We start from the raw sequence: 23,196 nt of genomic DNA, 5'->3' as shown, positions 1-23,196 counted from the left end.
CTATTGATTGGAATAGTTTCAGAAGGAATGATACCAACTCCTCCTTGTACCTCTGGTAGAATTCGGCTGTGAATCCTTCCGGTCCTGGACTTTTTTTGGTTGGTAGGCTATTAATTATTGCCTCAATTTCAGAGCCTGCTATTGGTCTATTCGGGGATTCAACTTCTTCCTGGTTTAGTCTTGGGAGAGTGTAAGTGTCCAGGAAATTAGCCTAGTTTATTTCCATAGAGGTGTTTATAGTATTCTCTGATGGTAGTTTGTATTTCTGTGGAGACAATGGTGATATCCTCTTTATCATTTTTTATTGCATCTATTTGATTCTCCTCTCTTTTCTTCTTTATTAATCTTGCTAGCGGTCTATCAATTTGGTTGATCTTTTCCAAAAACCAGCTCTTGGATTCATTGATTTTTTGAAGGGTTTTTTGTGTCTCTATCTCCTTCAGTTCTGCTCTGATCTTAGTTATTTCTTGCCTTCTGTAGCTTTTGAATGTGTTTGCTCTTGCTTCTCTCGTTCTTTTAATTGTGATGTTAGGGCGTCAATTTTAGATCTTTCCTGCTTTCTCTTGTGGGCATTTAGTGCTATAAATTTCCCTCTACACACTGCTTTAAATGTGTCCCAGAGATTCTGGTATGTTGTATCTTTGTTCTCATTGGTTTCAAAGAACATCTTTATTTCTGCCTTCATTTCGTTATGTACCCAGTAGTCATTCAGGAGCAGGTTGTTCAGTTTCCATGTAGTTGAGCAGTTTTGATTGAGTTTCTTAGTGCTGAGTTCTAGTTTGATTGCACTGTGGTCTGAGAGACAGTTTGTTATAATTTCTGTTCTTTTACATTTGCTGAGGAGTGCTTTACTTCCAACTATGTGGTCAGTTTTGGAATAAGTATGATGTGGTTCTGAGAAGAATGTGTATTCTGTTGATTTGGGGTGGAGAGTTCTGTAGATGTCTATTAGGTCTGCTTGGTGCAGAGTTGAGTTCAATTCCTGGATATCCTTGTTAACTTTCTGTCTCGTTGATCTGTCTAATGTTGACAGTGGTGTGTTAAATTCTCCCATTATTGTTGTATGGGAGTCTAAGTCTCTTTGTAAGTCTCTAAGGACATGCTTTATGAATCTAGGTGCTCCTGTATTGGGTGTATATATATATATTTTTAGGATAGTTAGCTCTTCCTGATGAATTGATCCCTTTACCATTATGTAATGGCCTTCTTTGTCTCTTTTGATCTTTGATGGTTTAAAGTCTGTTTTATCAGAGACTAGGATTGCAACCCCTGCTTTATTTTGTTTTCCATTTGCTTGGTAGATCTTCCTCCATCCTTTTATTTTGAGCCTATGTGTGTCTCTGCATATGAGATGGGTCTTCTGAATACAGCAAACTGATGGGTCTTGACTCTTTATCCAATTTGCCAGTCTGTATCTTTTAATTGGACCATTTGGTCCATTTACATTTAAGGTTAATATTGTTATGTGTGAACTTGATCCTGTCATTATGATATTAACTGGTTATTTTGCTCATTAGTTGATGCAGTTTCTTCCTAGCATCGATGGACTTTACATTTTGGCATGTTTTTGCAGTGTCTGGTACCTGTTGTCCTTTCCATGTTTAGTGCTTCCTTCAGGATCTCTTGTCGGGAAGGCCTGGTGGTGACAAAGTCTCTAAGCATTTGCTTGTCTGTAAAGGATTTTATTTCTCCTTCACTTATGAAACTTAGTTTGGCTGGATATGAAATTCTGGGTTGAAAATTCTTTTCTTTAAGAATGTTGACAGCCAGGTGCAGTGGCTCAAGCCTGTAATCCTAGCACTTTGGGAGGCCGAGATGGGCAGATCACGAGGTCAGGAGATCGAGATGATCCTGACTAACACGGTGAAACCCCATCTCTACTAAAAAATACAAAAAAACTAGCCAGGCGAGGTGGGGTGGGCACCTGTAGTCCCAGCTACTCGGGAGGCTGAGGCAGGAGAATGGTGTAAACTCAGGAGGCGGAGCTTGCAGTGAGCTGAGATCTGGCCACTGCACTCCAGCCTGGGTGACAGTGAGACTCCATCTCAAAAATAAATAAATAAATAAATAAATAAATAAATAAATAAATAAATAAAAGAATGTTGACTATTGGCCCCAACTCTCTTCTGGCTTGGAGAGTTTCTGCCGAGAGATCTGCTGTTAGTCTGATGGGCTTCCCTTTGTGAGTAACCCGACCTTTCTCTCTGGCTGCCCTTAACATTTTTTCCTTCATTTCAATTTTGGTGAATCTGACAATTATGTGTCTTGGAGTTGCTCTTCTCGAGGAGTATCTTTGTAGAGTTCTCTGTATTTCCTGAATTTGAATGTTGGCCTGCCTTACTAGGTTGGGGAAGTTCTCCTGGATGATATACTGCAGAGTGTTTTCCAACTTGGTTCCATTTTCCCCGTCACTTTCAGGCACACCAATCAGACGTAGATTTGGTCTTTTCACATAATCCCATATTTCTTGGAGGCTTTGTTCATTTCTTTTTACTCTTTTTTCTCTACACTTCTCTTCTCGCTTCCTTTCATTCATTTGATCTTCAATCACTGATACTCTTTCTTCCAGTTGATCGAGTCAGTTACTGAAGCTTGTGCATTTGTCACGTAGTTCTCGTGTTATGGTTTCATCTCTATCAGTTCTTTTAAGGACTTCTCTACATTGGTTATTCTAGTTAGCCATTCGTCAAATCTTTTTTCAAGGTTTTTAGTTTCTTTGCGCTGGTTACATAGTTCCTCCTTTAGCTCTGAGAAGTTTGATCGACTGATCGACTGAAGCCTTCTTCTCTCAACTCGTCAAAGTCATTCTCTGTCCAGCTTTGTTCCATTGCTGGTGATGAGCTGCATTCCTTTGGAGGGGGAGATGCACTCTGATTGTTTGAATTTCCAACTTTTCTGCACTGCTTTTTCCCCATCTTTGTGGCTTTATCTGCCTTTGGTCTTTGATGATGGTGTGGTGTCCTTTCTACTTGTTAGTTTTCCTTCTAACAGTCAGGACCCTCAGCTGCAGGTCTGTTGGAGTTTGCTTGAGGTCCACTCCAGACCCTGTTTGCCTGGGTATCAGCAGCAGAGGCTGCAGAAGGTAGAATATTGCTGAGCAGCGAGTGTTGCTATCTGATTCTTGCTCTGGAAGCTTTGTCTTAGGGGTGTACCCAGCTGTGTGAGGTGTGAGATGTTGGTCTGCACCTAGTGGGGGATGTCTCCCAGTTAGGCTCCTCAGGGGTCAGGGACCCACTTGAGCAGGCAGTCTGTCCGTTCTCAGATCTCAACCTCCATGCTGGGAGATCCACTGCTCTCTTCAAAGCTGTCAGACAGGGACATTTACCTCTGCCGAGGTTTCTGCTGCTTTTTGTTTAGCTATGCCCTGTCCCCAGAGGTGGAGTCTACATAGGCAGGCAGGCCTCCTTGAGCTGTGGTGGGCTCCACCTAATTCGAGCTTCCCGGCAGCTTTGTTTACCTACTTAAGCATCAGCAATGGCGGATGCCCCTCCCCCAGCCTCACTGCCATCTTGCAGTTAGATCTCAGACTGCTGTGCTAGCAATGAGGGAGGCTCTGTGGGCATGGGACCCTCCGGGCCAGGTGTGGGATATAATCTCCTGGTGTGCCATTTGCTAAGACCCTTGGTAAAGTGCAGTATTAGGGTGGGAGTTACCCAATTTTCCAGGTGTTGTGTGTCACAATTTCCTTCGGCTAGGAAAAGGAATTCCCTTCCCCAGCGAGGCGATGCCTCGCCCTGCTTTAGCTCTCGCTGGTTGGGCTATACCCGCGGACCAGCGCCAACTGTCCGAAATGCCCCAGTGAGATGAACCCAGTACCTCAGTTGAAAATGCAGAAATCACCCATCTTCTGTGTCTCTCACGTTGGGAGCTGGAGGCTGGAGCTCTTCCTATTTGGCCATCTTGGGTGTGCCCTGATGTGTCTCAAATATTTCTTGAGTATCTCTTACATGCCATTGTTCCAATCACAGGAGATACAGCTGTGAACAAAACAAAGGCTGTGCTCACATGAAGCCTACTTTCTTACAGAGAAAGACAGACAATAAAGGTGTAAACAATCCAAAACAATTTTTTAGAAAGTCAGCAGTGATTCATACTAAAGAGGAAAAAATACAGGATAATTTGAATGAGAGTGACTTTAGGTAAGTTTTGGGAAAGGCCTTTCTGAAAAGACGATGTTTGAGTTACAGCCTTAACTACAAGGCAGAGGCAGCCATGCAATTATATGGGGAAGAGCATTCTGGAAGAAGGAAGCAATAAATGCAAGGGCTTTGCTGTAGGAGAAACCTGACCATTTCAGGGAGGAGAAGAAAAAAAAAAAGCATGAAATGATACCAGAAAGTGAGAAGGGATTGGATTAGGTGGGGCCTGTGGGTCAGGAAAAGGTGTTCAGATGTTATTCTAAGTGCAGTGGAAAGCCATGGGGGTTAAGATAGGAAATGATATGATCCTGATGGATTTTTGCTGTTAAAAGAGCACCCTGCCTGCTCTGTGGACAACAGACTGAAGGAGCAACAGCAGAATCATGAAAAATTAGTCAGGAGGCTGTTACCATAGTCTAGTGGAGAGACAAGAGGGGCTTGGAATGAAACAAAAGGTGACACATTGGAAATACATTTTGGATAGAGAAACACCAGGACTCACAGATGGATTGGATATGGGGGTAAGGAAAAGAGAATAATCAAAAATAATTCCTAGGTTTTTAACCTTAGCAGCTAGATGCAGCTATTAACTAAGAAAGGGGAAGAAAAGAGCAGAACAGTTTTCAGGAAAGAAAGTCTAAGTTCTTTTTAAGCTAAGCTCTTAAGCCTAAGTTCTTTTTAAGATGGCCTTTCTACCCTAACATATTGATTATGAATTTGGCTATGTGTCTGAAGCCCAGGAGAAAGGTTTAGATTAGAGATACTACATGGAGAGACATCAGTGTGTACAAATGGGATTTATTTTTTTATTTTATTTATTTTTTGAGACAGTGTCTCACTCTGTCTCCCAGGCGGGAGTGCAGTGGTGCAGTCTCCGCTCACTGCAACCTCTGCCTCCTGGGTTCACGGGATTCTCCTGCCTCAGCCTCCTGAGCAGCTGGGATTACAGGCACCCACCACTACACCCAGCTAATTTTTGTATTTTTAGTAGAGACAGGGTTTCACCATATTGGTCAGGCTGATCTCGAACTCCTGACCTCAGGTGATCCACCTGCCTTGGCCTCCCAAAGTGCTGGGATTACAGGTGTGAGCCACTGTGCCCGGCCTGTACAGATGGGATTTTAAACCCTGGGGCCAAATGAGAGCACCTAGATGGAGAAAGGAAGAAAATTTTTAAAATAATAATAATAATAATGAGATTGGCATAGGACTAGTTCATGGTCTCCCCAACCTTTAGAGAATGGGAAGAAACAGTTAGTAAGATAGGAAGAAAACACAGCAATTTTGATGTCAAGGAAGCTAAGAAGGGACGATAACAATGGCAGCCAATCAGGAACCCAGAAGGGCCATCTGAACAGAATTGTAACCCTGTGTCTTGAACAGAGCTGAAGGGAGTCTGTGATTGAGGTGACAGATACATGGAGCCCAGGCTTGCTCTGACAGAAGCAGTCCATGGGACTCTTTGGCAGCCAAGGAGAGTTAGTGAAAATGGAAACCCAGCAATTGTAATGTGCTGTCCAGTAGTTTAGTTGAGACAGCAAAACTTTAATAAAATTATGCATGTGCAATTTAGGGAAGACTGCTTACATACATCCTACCTTGTGGACATCAGCTTTGGAATTGGGCTATGTTTGAGCCTACGATAGTGGTACGGATTGGGGGTGGGAGGGCCAGCAATAGCTAATCTGATTGCCAAAATTCAGGGGAAATGGCAACAGGAGAAATTAGATAGGAGATGACACAAAGGAACTAGAACGTCTAAGCCCTGGCCAAGAGAAACCAGGAGATTGGCAGGATGTTAAGAGAGCAGAACAGGTAGGCAAGCCTACTTGCAAACATCAGGTGCCAGGTAGTGCTCAGGAAGAAAGGACGGTTACCCAGTTGCCTTAACCTGAAGTTCTGTAATAAGCCCAAGAAGAGAAAGAAAGTCTGCAATTAGAGTTGGGAAGGAAGAGACCACAATGGCAAACATACAGCACGTAGCACAGTGCCAGGCACATTGTAGGGCTTCAGTTTATGAGAGTCACATTCATCAATTATTGTTACTGTTTTAGTCAGAACAAAGCCCCCCATATACAAGATAATCACAGATTCCATATTTAAAGCCTATAAGAGAATAGCCTGCCTAAGATTTTGACCCCGAAATTACTTTCTTTACAGAAAAAAAAAAAAAACTTTGAAATTCTATTTCACAGTTCCTACTGAGTCATTGTGTGCTAAGAATACATAAATATGTTCATGCTCTCTTCAAAGGTTAAGATTATCTTCTTCCAATCATACCTTCAACTTTACATCCAGCGTCTAACAATGTTGCTAGGGAAGAAGATTAAATCAAAAGGCACTGGTGAGCCTTGAGGATTACTTACAGATTTCATTCATGAAGGCTCTATTTCCTCCCATTAATATTGGTAACAGAGAGACCCCTGCTCAATATGCTGTGTGCGTGTTACATGAGGCTGCTAATGTTCTCATGGGCCAAGGAAAGAAATCCAGAACTTGGTTGTAGTGGAATTTAATAGTCTTTAGTTCCACTAGTGTGCACCCCAGCTGCACACATGTATTTGGAAAGACTACTAACTAGGGTGAACCACTGAGCTTTTCTTTACCCAGTCTTAAAAGGCCTCCCCTGTCCTCACATTGACCTACAGTATCCCTTTAATAGTCTTCCTCTACAAATACAGAATGACAACGTTTCATTTCCCCCCAACCCCGAGACAGAGTCTTGCCCTGTCACCCAGACTGGAGTGCAGTGGTGCGATCTCAGTTCACTGCAACCTCCGCCTCCCAGGTTCAAGCAATTCTCGGGCCTCAGCTTCCTGAGTAGCTGGGATTACAGGCGTCCACCACAATGCCAGGCTAATTTTTGTATTTTTTAGTAGAGACGGCGTTTCACCATGTTGGCCAGGCTGGTCTCAAACACCTGACCTCGTGATCTACCCGCCTCTCCCTCCCAAAGTGCTGGGATTACAGGTGTGCGCCACTGCAACCAACCAACAACGTTTAATTTTAAAAGGGGGATTTCTAAGTTCCTCCAAGGACTAGCAAAATCAAATTAACATTGAAAATCTTTTAGGAAACAAACTTCTTTGTAGCTGAACTCTCAGCCTGAGATGCTACCCAGATTTCTATTTCATCTTGTGCCCGAGGTTTGAACTAGATACAGAACTGGCTTCTCTCTTCTGTGACTATCAAAACTCCAAGGTGTCATTTAGTGCAATGCATTAACCTATTGGCCAAGCATAGCTAAGTAAAGCAATGGCAAAGTCGAGGTGAGCTACGTGTTAGGAGGCATCTGAACAACTGTATTTGTCCAGCAAAATCTATGCGGATGCCTTATACCTCCGAGAGCAGAAGTACAAAGGACATGGAAACAGCCAGTGGGGAAGGTGCCATGGATAGCTGTGCTTCCCCAACCTAGAAAATTCACATTATCGTTAAAAGGTAGCAAGTGCAGAAAGTTTTGAAGTCAGCATTTAGCCTTTTTTCTAAATCCTGCTGATAGTGAGCAGAGTGGTAGGAAATCCTAAAACAGCCACTGTTTTCTTTATGTTGGCATTAACAGGCAACATGAAGGGTTTAAGAAAAACTTTGTTGGAAAATGTCCACTTTGAACAGCAAGGGATTTGGTGTCTATTCCAATTTCTTTCTTGCCCCCTCCCTTTCTGAGAGGGGAATTCACTCTTAAGTTGAAAAGCAAACAGCCACAAAAGCATTTCCAGGTACAAAGCCACTGGGTATGTTCTAGCCTTTTGGTAGAGTCTCCTAGGTCTCTAGCCACAGTTGGTTTTATGTTCCAGGCATCAATCCACACTTCATGATTGATACCGTACACCTGTATGTCATTCGGAGGTTCACCCACCTCGAGCAAATTATATTTTAAAACTGCACTGATCAAAAAAAAAAAAAATCAGGGGAAGGGATTTCCTAGCTCTCAAATAAAAATGTGCAATGGAGCGCTTACTAAGTAAACAGAAAACATGGGCAGCTGAGAAATCAATTTAGCTGAACAAACAATGTTCCATGTAATGAACTACTAATTATCCTTTTATGCCATGTCAGTCTGAGTGATTACAGAGCTGTGCAGTTTAATTTGACGTTTGAGCATTGCCTTGCTCCATTAGCTTCATATAAAGCTACAACACATTCAAAAGCGGGGGGTGGGGGGTTCTGTATTTATCTGGAACTAAGTAAGCACCTGTATTAATAAGACTAGAATCTCAGAATCTTTTTAAAAATGTGCTTTTAATATGAGGACAAATAAAGCATGGAGAACCAGAGGGAGTGTGAAGATCAAATCAGGTGTCTTTTGGTCAGTGGAGGAAACACCCGGAAGCAGGGAAACGCACTGGGCTTATTGCAACAACCCCAGCTACTGAAAATGCCACCCTCTCCACGACGAGGCACCACCAATCCCAAGCTCCAAGCAGCTGCTGGGCTGGGAGGCCGAAAAGGCAAGAAGACACGGAGCAGGGTTGAAATGAAGAAGGAACTTTTTTTCAATGAGACTCATTACATTATGCAAATCCTAAAAAATTGTACCCTGTGTGTTGTAATGAGAATATGACTGCATAGGAAATGTGGGTTACAACTCTTGACTTTACCTGCTTTTCACGTATTTTCACATAGTGAGTAAAATCGCTGTGGGAGGAAACGGCAATGCGGGGATTTTTATTTTTAATTCCATCCAATTCAACAAATAACTCACTGAGTTCCTGCCATGTGCCTGACCTGTGCTAAATGTATGGAGGATGAAGAGAGAAGTAAAAACACGCAAACCCTTCAAGGATTGGGCAGTCTTTATATCTGAGCCACATTCCATTTCTTTAACTTGCTGAGCAAAAAAACTGGCCTTCTAAGGCAGTGGTTCTCAATTTTGGCTGTACATTGGGATTACCTGGGGACGCTTAAAAAACCCAAAACCTGGATTCCATTTCCAGACATTCTAATTTGATGGCTCCGGGAGAGTCATTACTTTTAGAACTACTTAGGTGAATCTAATGAGAAACCATTATTGCAATCCACTGCCATGTTGACTAAAGTTTTATCTTCAAATTATGCCATTTACTCAACCCACAAATATTTATTGAGTACGTATGAGGTATTTGCACTGCACTGAGACTTGTGAAACTGTGCAGTGTTTTCATCTGAACAACAGATTATACTTCCAAAGTGTCGGCTCTGGTCACTAGACCACTGAAATTAGGATCTTCAGTGAGCAAGGGTTTCATAACTCACTTTTTTTATCCCCAAATCAGACGATGATTAAAAAAACAAATTCACTGCTTAGCACTCAGTTTTTGAGCTGTTTTTTTTTTTTAAGTAAGTAAATAGAATAATACTGTCAGTTAAATCTATGATAAAGAGTCTTAGGAAAGATATAAAGCTGTGATACAAGGATTCCCCAACCAAGAGAGGAAAGAATCACCCATCTTTTCAGAGAACATTACAGGTAGAATTGCACAGCACTTTAGAAAGAAAGATCTCAGTGTCCACAAGTATTCCTATCCCTACTCAGCAGATAGACAAATGGGGTTGGCAGGATCCAGTGGCTCCCTTGAGGTCAAACATTAGTAAGTAACAAACTGGGATTTTAAAGGCAGTTTTGGGCCTGGCGCAGTGGCTCATGTTTGTAATCCCAGCACTTTGGGAGGCAGAGGTGGGTGGATCACCTGAGGTCAGGAGTTCGAGACCAGCCTGGCCAACATGGCAAAACCCTGTCTCTACTAAAAATACAAAAATTAGCTGGGTGTGGTGGCAGTCACCTGAAATCCCAGCTACTTGGGAGGCTGAGGCAGGAGAATCACTTGAACCCGGGAGGCGGAGGTTGCAGTGAGCCAAGATCGTGCCATTGCACTCCAGCCTGAGCAACAAGAGTGAAACTCCATCTCAAAAAAAAAAAAAAAAAAAAAAAGACAGTCTTCTGACTCCTTGAATCATAGAATCTCAGAGCCGGAGGAGATCTGTCATGACCTAATTCAAACCCTTTCTGATGAGTTCCCTGAGTTCCAAAGAACATGAGTGACTTGGTCAGTCAGCCAGTGGCCAAATAGCATTTAAAGCCTTAAGACTGAAATTCTGTCTCCCAACTCTCAGGGTAGTGTTTTGTCTCAGCAATAGATTATATTAATACCTCTGATGGGCCAGCTCTGGTGACTAGACACTGAAATTAGGATATTCAGTGATCAAGGGCAACTCACTCGTTTTAATCCCAAATCAGATGATGATTAAGAAAACAAATTCACTGCCTAGCACTCAATTCTCAAGTTAAGAAAAGTAAGTAACTAGAATAATACCATCAGTTAAATCTATAATAAAGAGGCTTTTTCAGGATCCCAAATCTTTAACTAATTTGTGTACCTGGAGCCTACTCCTTCCCCATGGCTATATCTAGGACACGTAGGCAAGTATGTTCTTTAATACTAGTTAAGTCTGAAGTTCTCCATCCAGGCTGCCCATTAGAATCACCTGGTGTGCTATTTTAAACTATCCAAGCCTGGACCACATCCCCAGAAATTTTGATTTAATTGGTCTTGGTGGGTTCTAGGTATCAGTATTTTTGGAAAAGCTCCCCAAGTGATTCTGACGTGTAGCAGGGTGAGACCACTAACTACTAACTCAAGGAGTTGCCCTCAAATATATTGGGCCACCTATTATTTCAGGTGCTCCTCTTCCCCCTGAGCAGACGGTCAGTATGGGAGAAGCTCCAGTCTCCTTCTCCAGGCCTTCTCGCCCCCAGGATCTACCAGGATTCCTTTTTGGCCTTTTAAGACAGAAAATAGCTTCCCCCAAGCAAGGGATGATCAGGCCTCGCGTTAAAAGAGAGACTTTTTTTTAATTCTAAAACTATCTGGCCAATACTTCTTACAACTGTCAAGGTCATGAAAAACAGGAAAAGACTGAGAAACTGCCACAGACCAGAGAGGGCTAAGGAAAAAATGACAAATAAATAAAATACAGCATCCTGATTGGATCCTGCAGCAGAAAAATAAAATACATTGTTAGAAAAATGGGTGAAATTCAAAGGAAGTCTAGAGTTAATAGTAATGTATCAAAAAATTGGTCTCTTACTTTTGATAAATTACCAAGATAACATAAGATGATAACATAGGGAAAGCTGAAACTTGTTGAAGGATAAAAGAAAATGTTCTATACTATCTGTAATTTTTCTGTAAGTATAAAACTATTTCAAATTTTCAAAAAAAGCTTATTTTTAAAAAAGAGGGAGTGGCTGGTCACAGGGGTTCACACCTGTAATCCCAGCATTTTGGGAGGCCTAGGTGAGTGGATTACTTGTGGTCAGAAGTTCAAGACCAAGCCTGATCAACATGGTGAAATCCCATCTCTACTAAAAATACAAAAATTAGCCTGGTGTGGCGGCGTGCACCTGTAATCCCAGCTACTCGGGAAGCCAAGGCAAGAGAACCGCTTGAACCTGGGAGGCAGAGGTTGCAGGGAGCCAAGATCGCACCACCGCACTCCAGCCTGGGTAACAAAGCAAGACTCCCTCTCAAAAAACAAACAAACAAAAACAGAGGGAGCAACTTTTTTAGGTGCACTCAAATATATTGGGCCACCTATGATCTTCAGGGGCTCCTCTTTCCCCTGAGCAGAAGGTCAGTATAGGAGGAGCTCTCTCAAACATGAGACTATGACAGATTGCTTACCTCACCTGGTTTTAGTCAGGATACCATTTGCTCTCCCTCTCAAAGCTTCACCCCTTGGTGGCATAGCTAATTGCCTGTGTCTGAGGACTCCATTTAGTCCTTAAACTATTCCATAGCTCCAGGAGGAGATCTGAGTTCTCCTCAGAGGTTAGAAGCTATCACAGACAATTCTATCCGTTACAGGTATAGTGTTGTGTATTAGTCATGTGGAAAAAGCAGAGGATTGTAGCATTATACTGAATTTCAACTCAGAAGAAGATAGCCAGGCTGCCATACTCTGAGACATGAAGCTACACGGTTTAGTCGTCATAACAGTATCTCCATTGTGTTGGCAGCACCATTTCTACTGCCATGTTCTTACCACGCTCGCATGCATATTTTATGATCTTACTGAATGCAATGTGTTCTGTACATATTACATATGTAGTCTCCAAGCACATTAAAAACAGCTGCTGCCTGGCTTCCTGTCTGTTTTCCCAGCCTATGAGCCTGGTTCCCAGGCTGACTTCCAAGGCTCTTCTCCTTAAGAAAAAAAAATGAATGAACTATTAGCAAGTGATATTTGGCCACTAGATCTTCAGAACGATCTTCATGGGAGCTTACTGAAGCTGAAAGGAGTATAACTTCCTAATGAAAGAAGAGCTAGCTCCCTTCATTTCTATTCGAAGAGAAACCAGCTCATGGTCAGTGCAGTAGTTTTGTTACTAAAAATACAAACCCACTTGGTTCTGATCTGACACCCACTAGAATTATACTACCTGTATCCCACCGGCAAAGAATGTCCTAGGAGCTTGCTAGACAGTGTCTCTTGGAGGTAAAACAAAAATGAGAGGCTGGGAGAAGAAGATGTTAAAATGTGGCCTTAAAACAAGGCTTTTTTATCCAGTCGAGTCTGTTCTCTCCCTAGAGCAGAATAGGGGGTTTTAGCTTTGACCAGAACTTGGATAATGTTTTAAATTAAACCTCTCCATTGGGCCTGCTTCTGACTTTCCATCAGCCAGCACAGGATTTCGGTTGCAGTATGTTCCAGTGCGGAACCTAGAGGCTAGGTGGTCTGCAATTGGACCACGCACAAATTGTCTCTCCACTCAGCCTCCCGCATCCTTGTGTTGTGCGTATCTACGTTCTCCACTAGATTATAAACCCCCATGAAGGAAAGAATCATATATTATTCATTTTGAGGTCCTTTGCTATGCCTGCCACAGTGCCTGTCAAATAGCAAGTGTTCAACACATGTTTGTGGAATATGTCTTGTAGTTCCTTAAGTGGCAAGGCTTCCTATGGAGCTCGTTTACAGCTGCAGTCAGGACCCCTGTAGTCACGCCAGCAGGGGAGGTCGCAGCAATGCTCAGTCCAAACTCAAATGGATGACCCTATGTTTCGCTGCCCACCCTGGAGAGAGTATGGGTTGATTCACTGGAGACTAAAGGGAATGCTAGAAGCATCTCAGAGGCATGCACTATGGTCCCAAATGTTTTCTCGTCTTTAAGTCAAAGGGAAATCATAGTTATTTTACTCCATGGTGCAGAATTCACTACCCAAAATGCAATGTTAAAAGTATGTGTCATAAAAGAGACACAGAATACAAGGGCACTGGGGACTAAGGCAAAGAAGAGACGAAACTCTTTTAGCACAATGGTATACAGATGACTTGGAAGTAAGAGGTTGGGGTGACATTGTCCATAACAAATGGACTTACAGTAAAGCACACAAAACAAAGCCAGGAGAAAACATATTCTTTTTTTTTTTTTTTTTTTTTTTTTTTTTCTGAGAAGTCTCACTCTGTTGCCCAAATTTTTTTTAAAGAGAGAGAAGGAGAGCAGAAAATAATATCACCCAGGCCGGAGTGCAGTGACACGATCTTGGCTCACTGCAACCTCCACCTCCTGGGTTCCAGTGGTTCTCCTGCCTCAGGCTCCCAAGTATCTGGGACCACAGGCATGCACCGCCATGCCCGGCTAATTTTTGTATTTTTAGTAGAGATGCTCTTTCACTATGTTGGCCAGGCTGGTATTGAACTCCTGACCTTGTGATCCGCCCACCTCAGCCTCACAAAGTGATGGAATTACAGGCGTGAGCCACCGTGCCCGACCAAAAACACATTCTTTTTCTGTTAAGTTGGAGACATCATCCAACCTGAGTCCACAAGGGATACAGATTAAAGAAAGGAATTTCTATTCCATTCCACCCATCTCCAACCACTTCAACTGGCATAAAGTTTTAGTTTTATACTCTAGGACCTTCCCAAGAAGGTCCCCCCTCCTTTCTTATAGAGCTGCCCACTCAATCTTTTTTCTTCCACACCTCTTTGGCTTTAAAAATACTTTATTTCCTCCCACCAGGGCTCTACCTTGAGCTAAGCATCCAGGTGGCTTGTCAATCACCAACAATATGCATTTATGTTGCTGGACTCTGAAGGTAGCCAACTAAAGAACATAGAGAACCCTTAGTAATTACCTTTCATCAGGATACGGTATTTATAAATTAACCATACCCGTCATACTGCCAGGTTAACCTCTTGCTAGCATATCTCCTTTATGTCATGAAGCTAAAAAAGCATCAGATTCTTTCCTTACTTTAAATCCTGCTGCTTTCTTGTGTTCAAGCACTCCCCTTGTATTTCCTGTGTACATATCTATCTTGCTTATTCAACTGACTGTAAGGTTGTTTGAGGGAATGTGCTGGGCCCCATTAAAGAGTAAAATACTTTGGGAGGCCAAGAAGGGTGGATCACCTGAGGTCGGGAGTTCAAGACCAGCTTGACCAATATGGTGGAATCCCATCACTACTAAAAATACAAACATTAGCCGGGCGTGGTGGCAGGCACCTGTAATCTCAGTTACTCGGCAGGCTGAGGCAGGAGAATTGCTTGAACCCGGGAGGCGGAGGTTGCAGCGAGCCGAGATCATGCCACTACACTCCAGCCTGGGCAACAAGAGTGAGATGCTATCTCAAAAATAAATAAATAAATAGAAAGAGTAAAGTGGTGAGGAAGAAAAGGAAAAATACCTGAGACATTCTGTGCTTTTATTTCAAGTCCTTAATTTTGTGTATTTTAAAATAAATCCTATATAAGATGCTTGTAAAATAATCTTGGCCATTTTGGCTGCCAAAATCCAACAAAGTCTGAGTCATCTTATTCATTATTTTCATGTGTTAAAATTCTTCTCTGCACACAGGTGCAGGCTTGCATGTATATTCTTCAGGCAATCTAGACAACTAGTTTCTCTTTTAACTTGGCCTATCCTTTTTGGCCTAATATTAATCAGATTTCTGCTGAGATTATTCTGTATAACAGGCAACCCACAAAATCCCAGGAATTCATAAAAACTAACATTTATTTTCACTCACAGGTTTGTATATCTGCTGTCATTTGACTGATTTCTGCTGGACTTAAGCCAGAGCACTTTCAGGTTTGTTTCCACATGCCTTCATCCCAGACCTCAGGCTGAAGGGGCAACAGTCACCTGAGATGAGCTGTTCTCAAGACAGACGGAAGAAGCTTCAAGAGGGCTGGCAGAAACTTATCATGCGTCTTTTGAAGTCTGTACTCACAAATACCATGCTGCTACTTCCACCCACATTTCATTGGTCCAAGACAGTTACAGGACCAAGCCCAAACTCACTGGAGGTAAAGGAGCATGCTCCTCCCTGAACAGTTTGGAAAATAAGACGAATACCTGCTGTTTAGTGATCTAGTCTATCACAAGCCTATCCAATTTTATGCTTACTATTTCATTTGACTGAAATGCCCCTACTATCCACAAACCTACCCATTTAAATCTGGCCAATCCTGCAAGTCTCAGTTCAAATGTCACCTCTTCCATCAAACTCTCTCTGGTGTCACTGGGCAAATATAAGCATTCTTTTTTCAAAACTCCAAAATCTGTACAGCTCTGGAAGAACTGCACTGCAACCCTCTTTATGTGTAATATCCCCTATAAAATCCTAAACACCTTTAAAAAAAAAAGGTGAGGGATGTAAGCAACTCATCTTTTTAAAACCAACATCATCTAATGCCTCTAGCATGGTAGACAGCATATGTGACATAAAGAAATTAATATGGGCCGGGCACAGTGGCTCATGCCTGTAATCCCAGCACTTTGGGAGGCTGAGGCAGGCAGATCACAAGGTCAGGAGTTCAAGACCAGCCTGGCCAAGATGATGAAACCCTGTCTCCACTAAAAATGCAAAAATTAGCCAGGCACGGTGGCTGGCACCTGTAATCCCAGCTACTCGGGAGGCTGAGGCAGGAGAATTGCTTGAACCTGGGAGGCAGAGGTTGCAGTGAGCCAAGATAGGGCCACTGCACTCCAGTCTGGGTGACAGAGCAAGACTCTGTCTCAAAAAAAGAAAAAAAGAAAAGAAAAAAGAAAGAAATTAATATGTATGCCTGTGTATGAACATATGACTGGAGGGTGAGGGTGTCTACATAAAGGAGAAAATGTAACAGTGATTAAAGATTCCAGCTCTGGCATCAGACAGATCTCAGTTCAAATCCTATCTTCCCCTGTCCTTGGCTGTGTATCTTCTGGAAAGGTAGTCAACCTATTTGTACCTCAGTTTTCTCAGCCATAAAATGGAGATTATAACAATCCACGTAAAAGTTGAATACAGGATAAGCATCTAATAAGGGGAGCTATTTTATTATTACCATGTACATTATGGTAAAATGTTATTTCTCTTATTATATACAACGTGATGAAAATATTTTTTAAATAAGTACATACTGACAGGGACTAAAAGGGAACATGTGTTAGGGTAGTAGGATTGTAAGTAAAACATCCTCTTTTTTATTTCCTTCATGGATAATATGGTTTTGTTTATGTAATTAAAAAAGTTAAACATCTATTTTCCTTGGTGTTCAGCCAACTTGGGGGGGGGGTGCGACACCCATACGGACCTACCCTGCTCCATAGAAATGACTTTTTGAACAGATGCTCTGTGTCAGGCCCATTATAAATCCTTTTTCTTATTCTCACAATAATCACATGAGGTACATAATTTGCCCATTTTGTAGAAGAGAAAGGTGAGATTCTGAGAGGTTAAATTATCTGTTCAGGGCTCTGCAGTTAGTAAGTGGGAAATATGGGAAATAGATATCAGGCCTGACTCTGAAGCTCAGACTTCCTCCTCCGCCCCACATTCCTGTCCAGACTATTTCACAGGCAATTCATAGTGTGAGAACAAACCAGGAGAACTACACAGATCCTGGCTCCCAGTACCATTCTCTAAAAAGCAGGAGAAATGGCTGATTGTAGAACTACAGCAGGAAAAATACAAGATCAGCCTGGACCATCTTGTAGGGCCAAAAAGTAAGGAAGTACTGGAGAAAAAAAAGTTTTGAAGAAGACACACACACACATACAAACACACACAGATACAGTTATGTCTAAGGGGCATGAGAGCCAACTGAAAGAGCTTCCAGCCAAAGGTAGAACAATTTGAGACACAAAGTTAAACAGTGTTGGATTATAGCCCAAAGTATAAAATAAATACCCGTGAGTCAATACTGATATAAATAAATGATTGACTAAAGAAATAAATGAGGAAGAATAGACAAGTTTACCATGCAGAAGACTGCCAAATAGCTTGTATGGATACTCCACCCTAAAGGAGGTGAAATATAACTCCTTAAGTACAGACTCTACATGGTAACTTCCTTCAAAAAGCACAGTATGAAAAGGGGTGGGGAAGAGTAACTTTATAGCAGAGAAACCTGACAAACACTACCTCAGCCAGGCAATTAAGGTCAACATCAACAATGACAAGCAATGTTGATAGTAAGTACCCTTGATGTGACATCATGAGAATGGCACTTTACCTCTGTAGTTTCCCCGCCCCAGAACCTCGTAACCCCAGTCTAATCATGAGAAAATTCTGAGGGTTCCCTTAGTGAGACATCCTACAAAATTCCTGACCAGTACTTCTCAAAAACCATCAAGGTCATCAAAAACAAGAAAAATCTGAGAAACTGCCAAAGTCAAAGAAACTAAACTGGACAGGATTCTGGAGCAAAAGGAACAGTAGGTGAAACCTAAGGAAATCTAAATAAAAGCATGAACTTTGCTTAATAATAGTGTATCCATATTAGTTCATTGATTGTGACAAACGTACCATTTTAACATAAAATGTCAGGGGAAACAGGGTGGGGTGTATATGGGAAGTCTCTGTACTATCTTCGCAACTTTTCTGTACATATAAAACTATTCTAAAATTAAATTTTTATTTAGAAAAACAAAATCCAGAGCCTATTCAGGCTAAGTAGCAAGTAAAAACAAGTTTCAACTCTGGAATTGGCCCTGGAAGAATCTGGAGCGCAGGCTAGAAAAGGATTTTCTCGTTTTCTTGGAAAACAAGAAAGTACCACCTGACAAAACGCTTGCATTCCATCACACTTTAAAGCTGACTGGCCTAACCGAGTGGCTATCTGATGATCCCAAATGAGGAAGCAATTTGCCAAGTCATAAAGCAATCTATTTCATGGTTATCTGATGACATCTATCAAAGTCCCCCCTGTTATCTTTCTTATAGCACACATTATTCACTTCTCTTTTAGAACTTACCCCTTGTGAATAAGTATTTCAACAATTATCTGCTCAATGTCTATCTTCCACAGGACACTGGGGTTTTAAGAGGAAAGAAACCTCTTTCCGCACTGTATTCCCAGAACTTAGCAGAGTGGTACCTGCTAGGTGCTCCATTACTATTTACTGAATGCTTGAATGCCAGTGCAGCCTAGAGGAGCAATGATCAACACTGCTAACTGTGGTGCAGGGAGAATGACAAGCCCGAGCTTTCCGAAGATTGAGGGGCCACTGGAACAAATGTAGCTTCTCTCTCAATCTTACCATCCCTTAGTTCACCCTCCAAGTCACCAAATACAATTATTTCTCTTTTTTTAACTTAAGCTCAAGGGTACATGTGCAGGTTTGTTACCTAGGTAATAATGTGTGTCATGGGAGTTTGTTGTACAGATGATTTCATCACCCAGGTATTAAACCTAGTATCCATTAGTTATTTTTTCTGATCCTCTCCCCCCTCCCACCCTTTACTTCCAGTAGGCCCCAGTGTGTGTTGCTTCCCTCTATGTGTTCATGTGTTCTCATCATTTGGCTCCCACTCATAAGTGAGAACATGCAGTATTTGGTTTTCTGTTCCTGTGTGAGTTTGCTAAGGATGATGGCCTCCAGCTCCATCTATATCCCTGCAAAGGACATGATCTTGTTTTTTTATGACTGCATTGTATTCCATGGTATTTATGTACCACATTTTCTTTATCTAGTCTACCACTGATGGGCATTTAGGTTGATTCCATGTCTGTGCTATTGTGAATAGTGCTGCAACGAATATACGCATGCATGTATCTTTATAATAGAACGGTTTATATTCCTTTGGGTACATACCCACTAATGGGATTGCTGGATCTAACGGTATGTCTGTCTTTAGGTCTCTGAGGAATTGCCACACTGTCTTCCACAATGACTGAAATAATTTATACTCCCACCAACAGTGCAAATACAATTATTTCAAAGGCTTTCAAACAAGATCAAGGAGTGAAATTTAACCTGTTTTAATCAAATCTAGTCCTAGAAAATACTAAAGTTTCCTAAAATGCAAGGAAATTATAAGATCCACATATTTTCTTTTATATGGCTCATCTATGCTCTCAGAACTGAGTCTAGTCCAGGCATCAAAAGGAAAACCAAGACCCCTAAAAACCACAGGAAACATGTGGCCAAAAGCACTGTGGGGAAAAACCGAAAGCACAGCACAGATTTCAGTAGGGACGCTTGATATTAAGTCTCTCTGGTATATCAATCTTCATTATTATTATTTTATTCTATAAGTGCATTCCAGATCACAGCAAGTCAGTAGTTTTGCCATATCTTTCACTGCCTGGCTTTATGTAAGTGCTGCTAAGAATAAAATTAAGCAGTGGGAGAAAAACATCAGTTTGGTGTCTAAATTTAGAAAACTTGATGAATAAATCTATTAAATCCATCATGGGGAGAGAGAAGAGCAAATCATGTCTTATTGGAAAGATAAAATAAATAGAAAATAAAAGGTGATTGTCTTTATAATTTAGAACAACAGATTTAAATGTACAGCCCCCCTCTTTTATTTACAAATGAGTATATTGGTTGATTGTGTTATTTTCATTCACATAACCCTCAACTTGAATTTTTAAAAAGACATACTCTGAGGCAAGAAACCATGCAGAGGATCATTATTGGAGCCCTGAATTCTGTATGTATTGGGGGGGGACCTTTATGAGATCCTACTTATGTGATATAAATCATCCTCTGAAGATCATGGAAAGCAGGTGCCTAACATTCTGCACTGCAGACATCTGGCAGGCTTTTATCCTCACACTCCACCCTCCCGCTCAACATCTGGCAGCTCCTTCATCCCTGCTCCCCACCCCCACCCCCAACTGCCTCCCAACATCTGCCACACACTTCTCTTAACCTCAGAAACAAATCCAGTCCAAAGCTCAAAGGCACAATGTTCCAGGGGTGGTGACCTGGAGTTACACGCTGGGTGGGAGTAAAGCAGGGTTTGTTTTTATTTTTTTCCTAAACTTTAAATGAATACACAATTCACTTGGAAGTATGCTTTCATGTCACACTGGTTCTCACTGAGAAGCTTGTTTAAAATTGAAATCCATCGTTAATATGAACCTCTTTTTATAAGTTTTAAATCACCTTGGGAATTGGAGGCCACAATCAAAAAAGTATGGGGAGGAGAATAATTTTATGCTGATGACATGCATCTTATGAGCAGGGAGAATTAATTCTGATTGGGGAAAAATGGACAGAATGCTTGTGGCTTGTCTATGAAATACAAATCACTTAAAGGAGCTGTCTTAAACCTAACCCAAAACGTTTTGAAACCTATTTAAAGAAGTGAGTGCCATTTGAATTCCACATTAGTTTAGAAATTCCTCCTTATGGCACTCCCTGGTTTTAGAACTATCTCACTCATGATCTCCCCCGGTTCTGAACGGGAAGGCAACTTCCTAGTTAGGGCTCACCCTGCAGTACTTCTCCTCACCTGAGTAAATCACCTGACTTAATGCTTCCTACTAACACATTTGTATTCCAGCTACACTACTCTGACAGTTTGCTGTTAACCATTTCACGGTATTTACCTTAGGGTTACCTGAACGAGGAAACTCCCCAACTATTTCCTCCCACACCCACTCTCAGCCACCCGTACACACATAATTCTCCTTCTCCTCCCTTCTTCAGACCAACCCCTATTCCTTTCCTTCAAATGAAGAAATGCTCGCTGTTTCTTTTTCCAGAGGAACATGAATAAAACCACGTAACCCTGAGTGATCTGGGCACAGGTGACTTCCTGAGGTGGTCCTGGCTCCTGATGAAATAAACATTCCAAACCCAAAGCCACTCTGGGCCTTGGATGGCTGCCAAGATGCTGGATGTATCACAGAGACTCCACAGGCCAGAGCTCTATCAAAGCATTTTATCATTTCATTACACACTTAAATTAGCAATTACTTCTGGGATATTATTTAGATTCTGTTGCAGTGTGCAATTTCTTGTTTAAAAGTTTAAATATGTTTAGTGACTATTCCTTTTTTGAAATTCCTTGCACATATGTTTGTCTGGGTTTTTTTCCCTAACAATCCTTTATTTTGGTTCCAAAGAATGCTAGAACAAAGAGATATATCAACATTGTTTTCTCTTTTGAGAGTTACCTGCAGTAGGGAAATTTTTATGCTTATTAAAATCACAGGGGATGGTAAACTTAGATTGGAAGTAGACTAGAATTGTTAATGGCCTTTGCATGTTGAAGTTATTTTTACCAGGACGATGGTGACAAAAATTAAGTCCACAGGGAGAGCACAACAAGCTGAACTGATACATGGTTTACCAGAAAGAGCATGTCAATGGGAGACAGAGGACTTGCCTTCTAGTCCCAGTCTCCATTTTGTTAGCTCTGTGATGTTTGGGTCTTGGGTTTTCTCATCTAGAATAAGTTTGTCTAAATATAGTTTTCTTAACTTTGTATTATGAAAAAATCTAGAGTAGCTGCAACACTAGAAAGACAGGGGACCAAGAGCAAAGAAAAATCCCTTTGGTTCCAGAAAATCTCCTGAAAAAGAGGAAGGCTTATCAAGCCCCCAAAGCCATCCAGGCAAAGCAGGCACTTTTGGCAAAGAAGGAGCAGAGGAAAGGAAAAGGGCCAGGTTTAAGCAACTGGAATTATTCCTATATGATTCCTGGCAGCAGAAACGTGACAAGGTGAGTCTCAGACGACTAGAAGTGAAACCTCACGCCTTGGAATCACCAGATAAACATTCCTAGGCCTTTGTTGTACGCATCAAAAGGATTGATGGTGTGAATTTACTGGTGCAGAGAACCATTGCAAGACTTCGCCTAAAGAAAATTTTTAGTGGTGTCTTTGTAAAAGTCATCCCCCAAAACCTAAAAATGCTGCATATAGTGGAACGTTGTGTGACCTGGGGATTTCCAAATTGTGTGACCGGGAACTCATTTTGAAATGTGGACAAGCCCAGGTCAAGAGTAAGACCATCCCTCTGACAGACAACACAGTGATTGAGGAGCATCTGGGGAAGGTTGGTGTCATTTGCTTGGAAGACCTCATTCATGAAATTGCCTTCCCAGGGAAGTATTTCCAGGAAATCTCATGGTTCTTGCACCCTTTCCACCTCTCAGTGGCCTGCCATGCTACCAAAAATAGAGTGAGCATCCTCAAGGGGATGGGCATATCTGGCTATTGGGGCAAAAGCATCAATCAGCTCATCCCCCTGCTGAACTAGACCCAGGTGCCAAACTGCAGGAAATTTTTATCAATGAAGTGGAAGCATGTGTTTTTGGTTTTTGGGGGGGAATTTTTATCAAGTATCTTCAGAGAAGATTATTTCTTGCTTTATCTTCAAAAACTGGAAAGGAAGGTCAAAGAAAAGACAGTAGCTATGTTCGTGGCAAGCACCTCTCATCACAGTCCAGTTTCAAGGAAAAATTCCAGCGTTTTCCACATTGGCTGCCACCTCGTCTGAAATCAGCACATTCCATGGAGGAAGGAGTCTTGCTTTGTTGCTTCTTGTTTCCTAGGGTTTAATGTTGCCAAATGAGTAACTCTAGCTTTGTACAAGGCTCCTAAGACTACTACAGGAGTCGACCAAGCCCAGGGACATAATTGAATCTGGAGATTCTTGGGGCCTTGTTTTGAAAAAGACTTGAAATGCACATAGGACGAAAGGCACACAAATGAATGTTCTCTTGACTCTGCAAAAAAAAAAAGAAAGAAAGAAAGAAAGAAAAGAAAAAGAAAGAAAGAAAGAAAGGAAGGAAGGAAGGAAGGAAGGAAGGAAGGAAGGAAGGAAGGAAGGAAGGAAGGAA

General features: G+C 41.7%; 1 pseudogene; it reads left to right on the top strand.

The window, feature by feature from the left end:
- Positions 1-22,613, top strand: part of LOC111523194 — a 105,844-nt pseudogene extending 83,231 nt beyond the window's left edge.
- The last annotated feature ends 583 nt before the right edge of the window (positions 22,614-23,196 follow it).

The sequence above is a fragment of the Piliocolobus tephrosceles genome, chromosome 2 (assembly GCF_002776525.5).
Source record: "Piliocolobus tephrosceles isolate RC106 chromosome 2, ASM277652v3, whole genome shotgun sequence".
Classification (NCBI taxonomy): domain Eukaryota; kingdom Metazoa; phylum Chordata; class Mammalia; order Primates; family Cercopithecidae; genus Piliocolobus; species Piliocolobus tephrosceles.
Note: the sequence above shows the minus strand (reverse complement) of the source record. Positions and strands in the feature narration are given on the sequence as shown.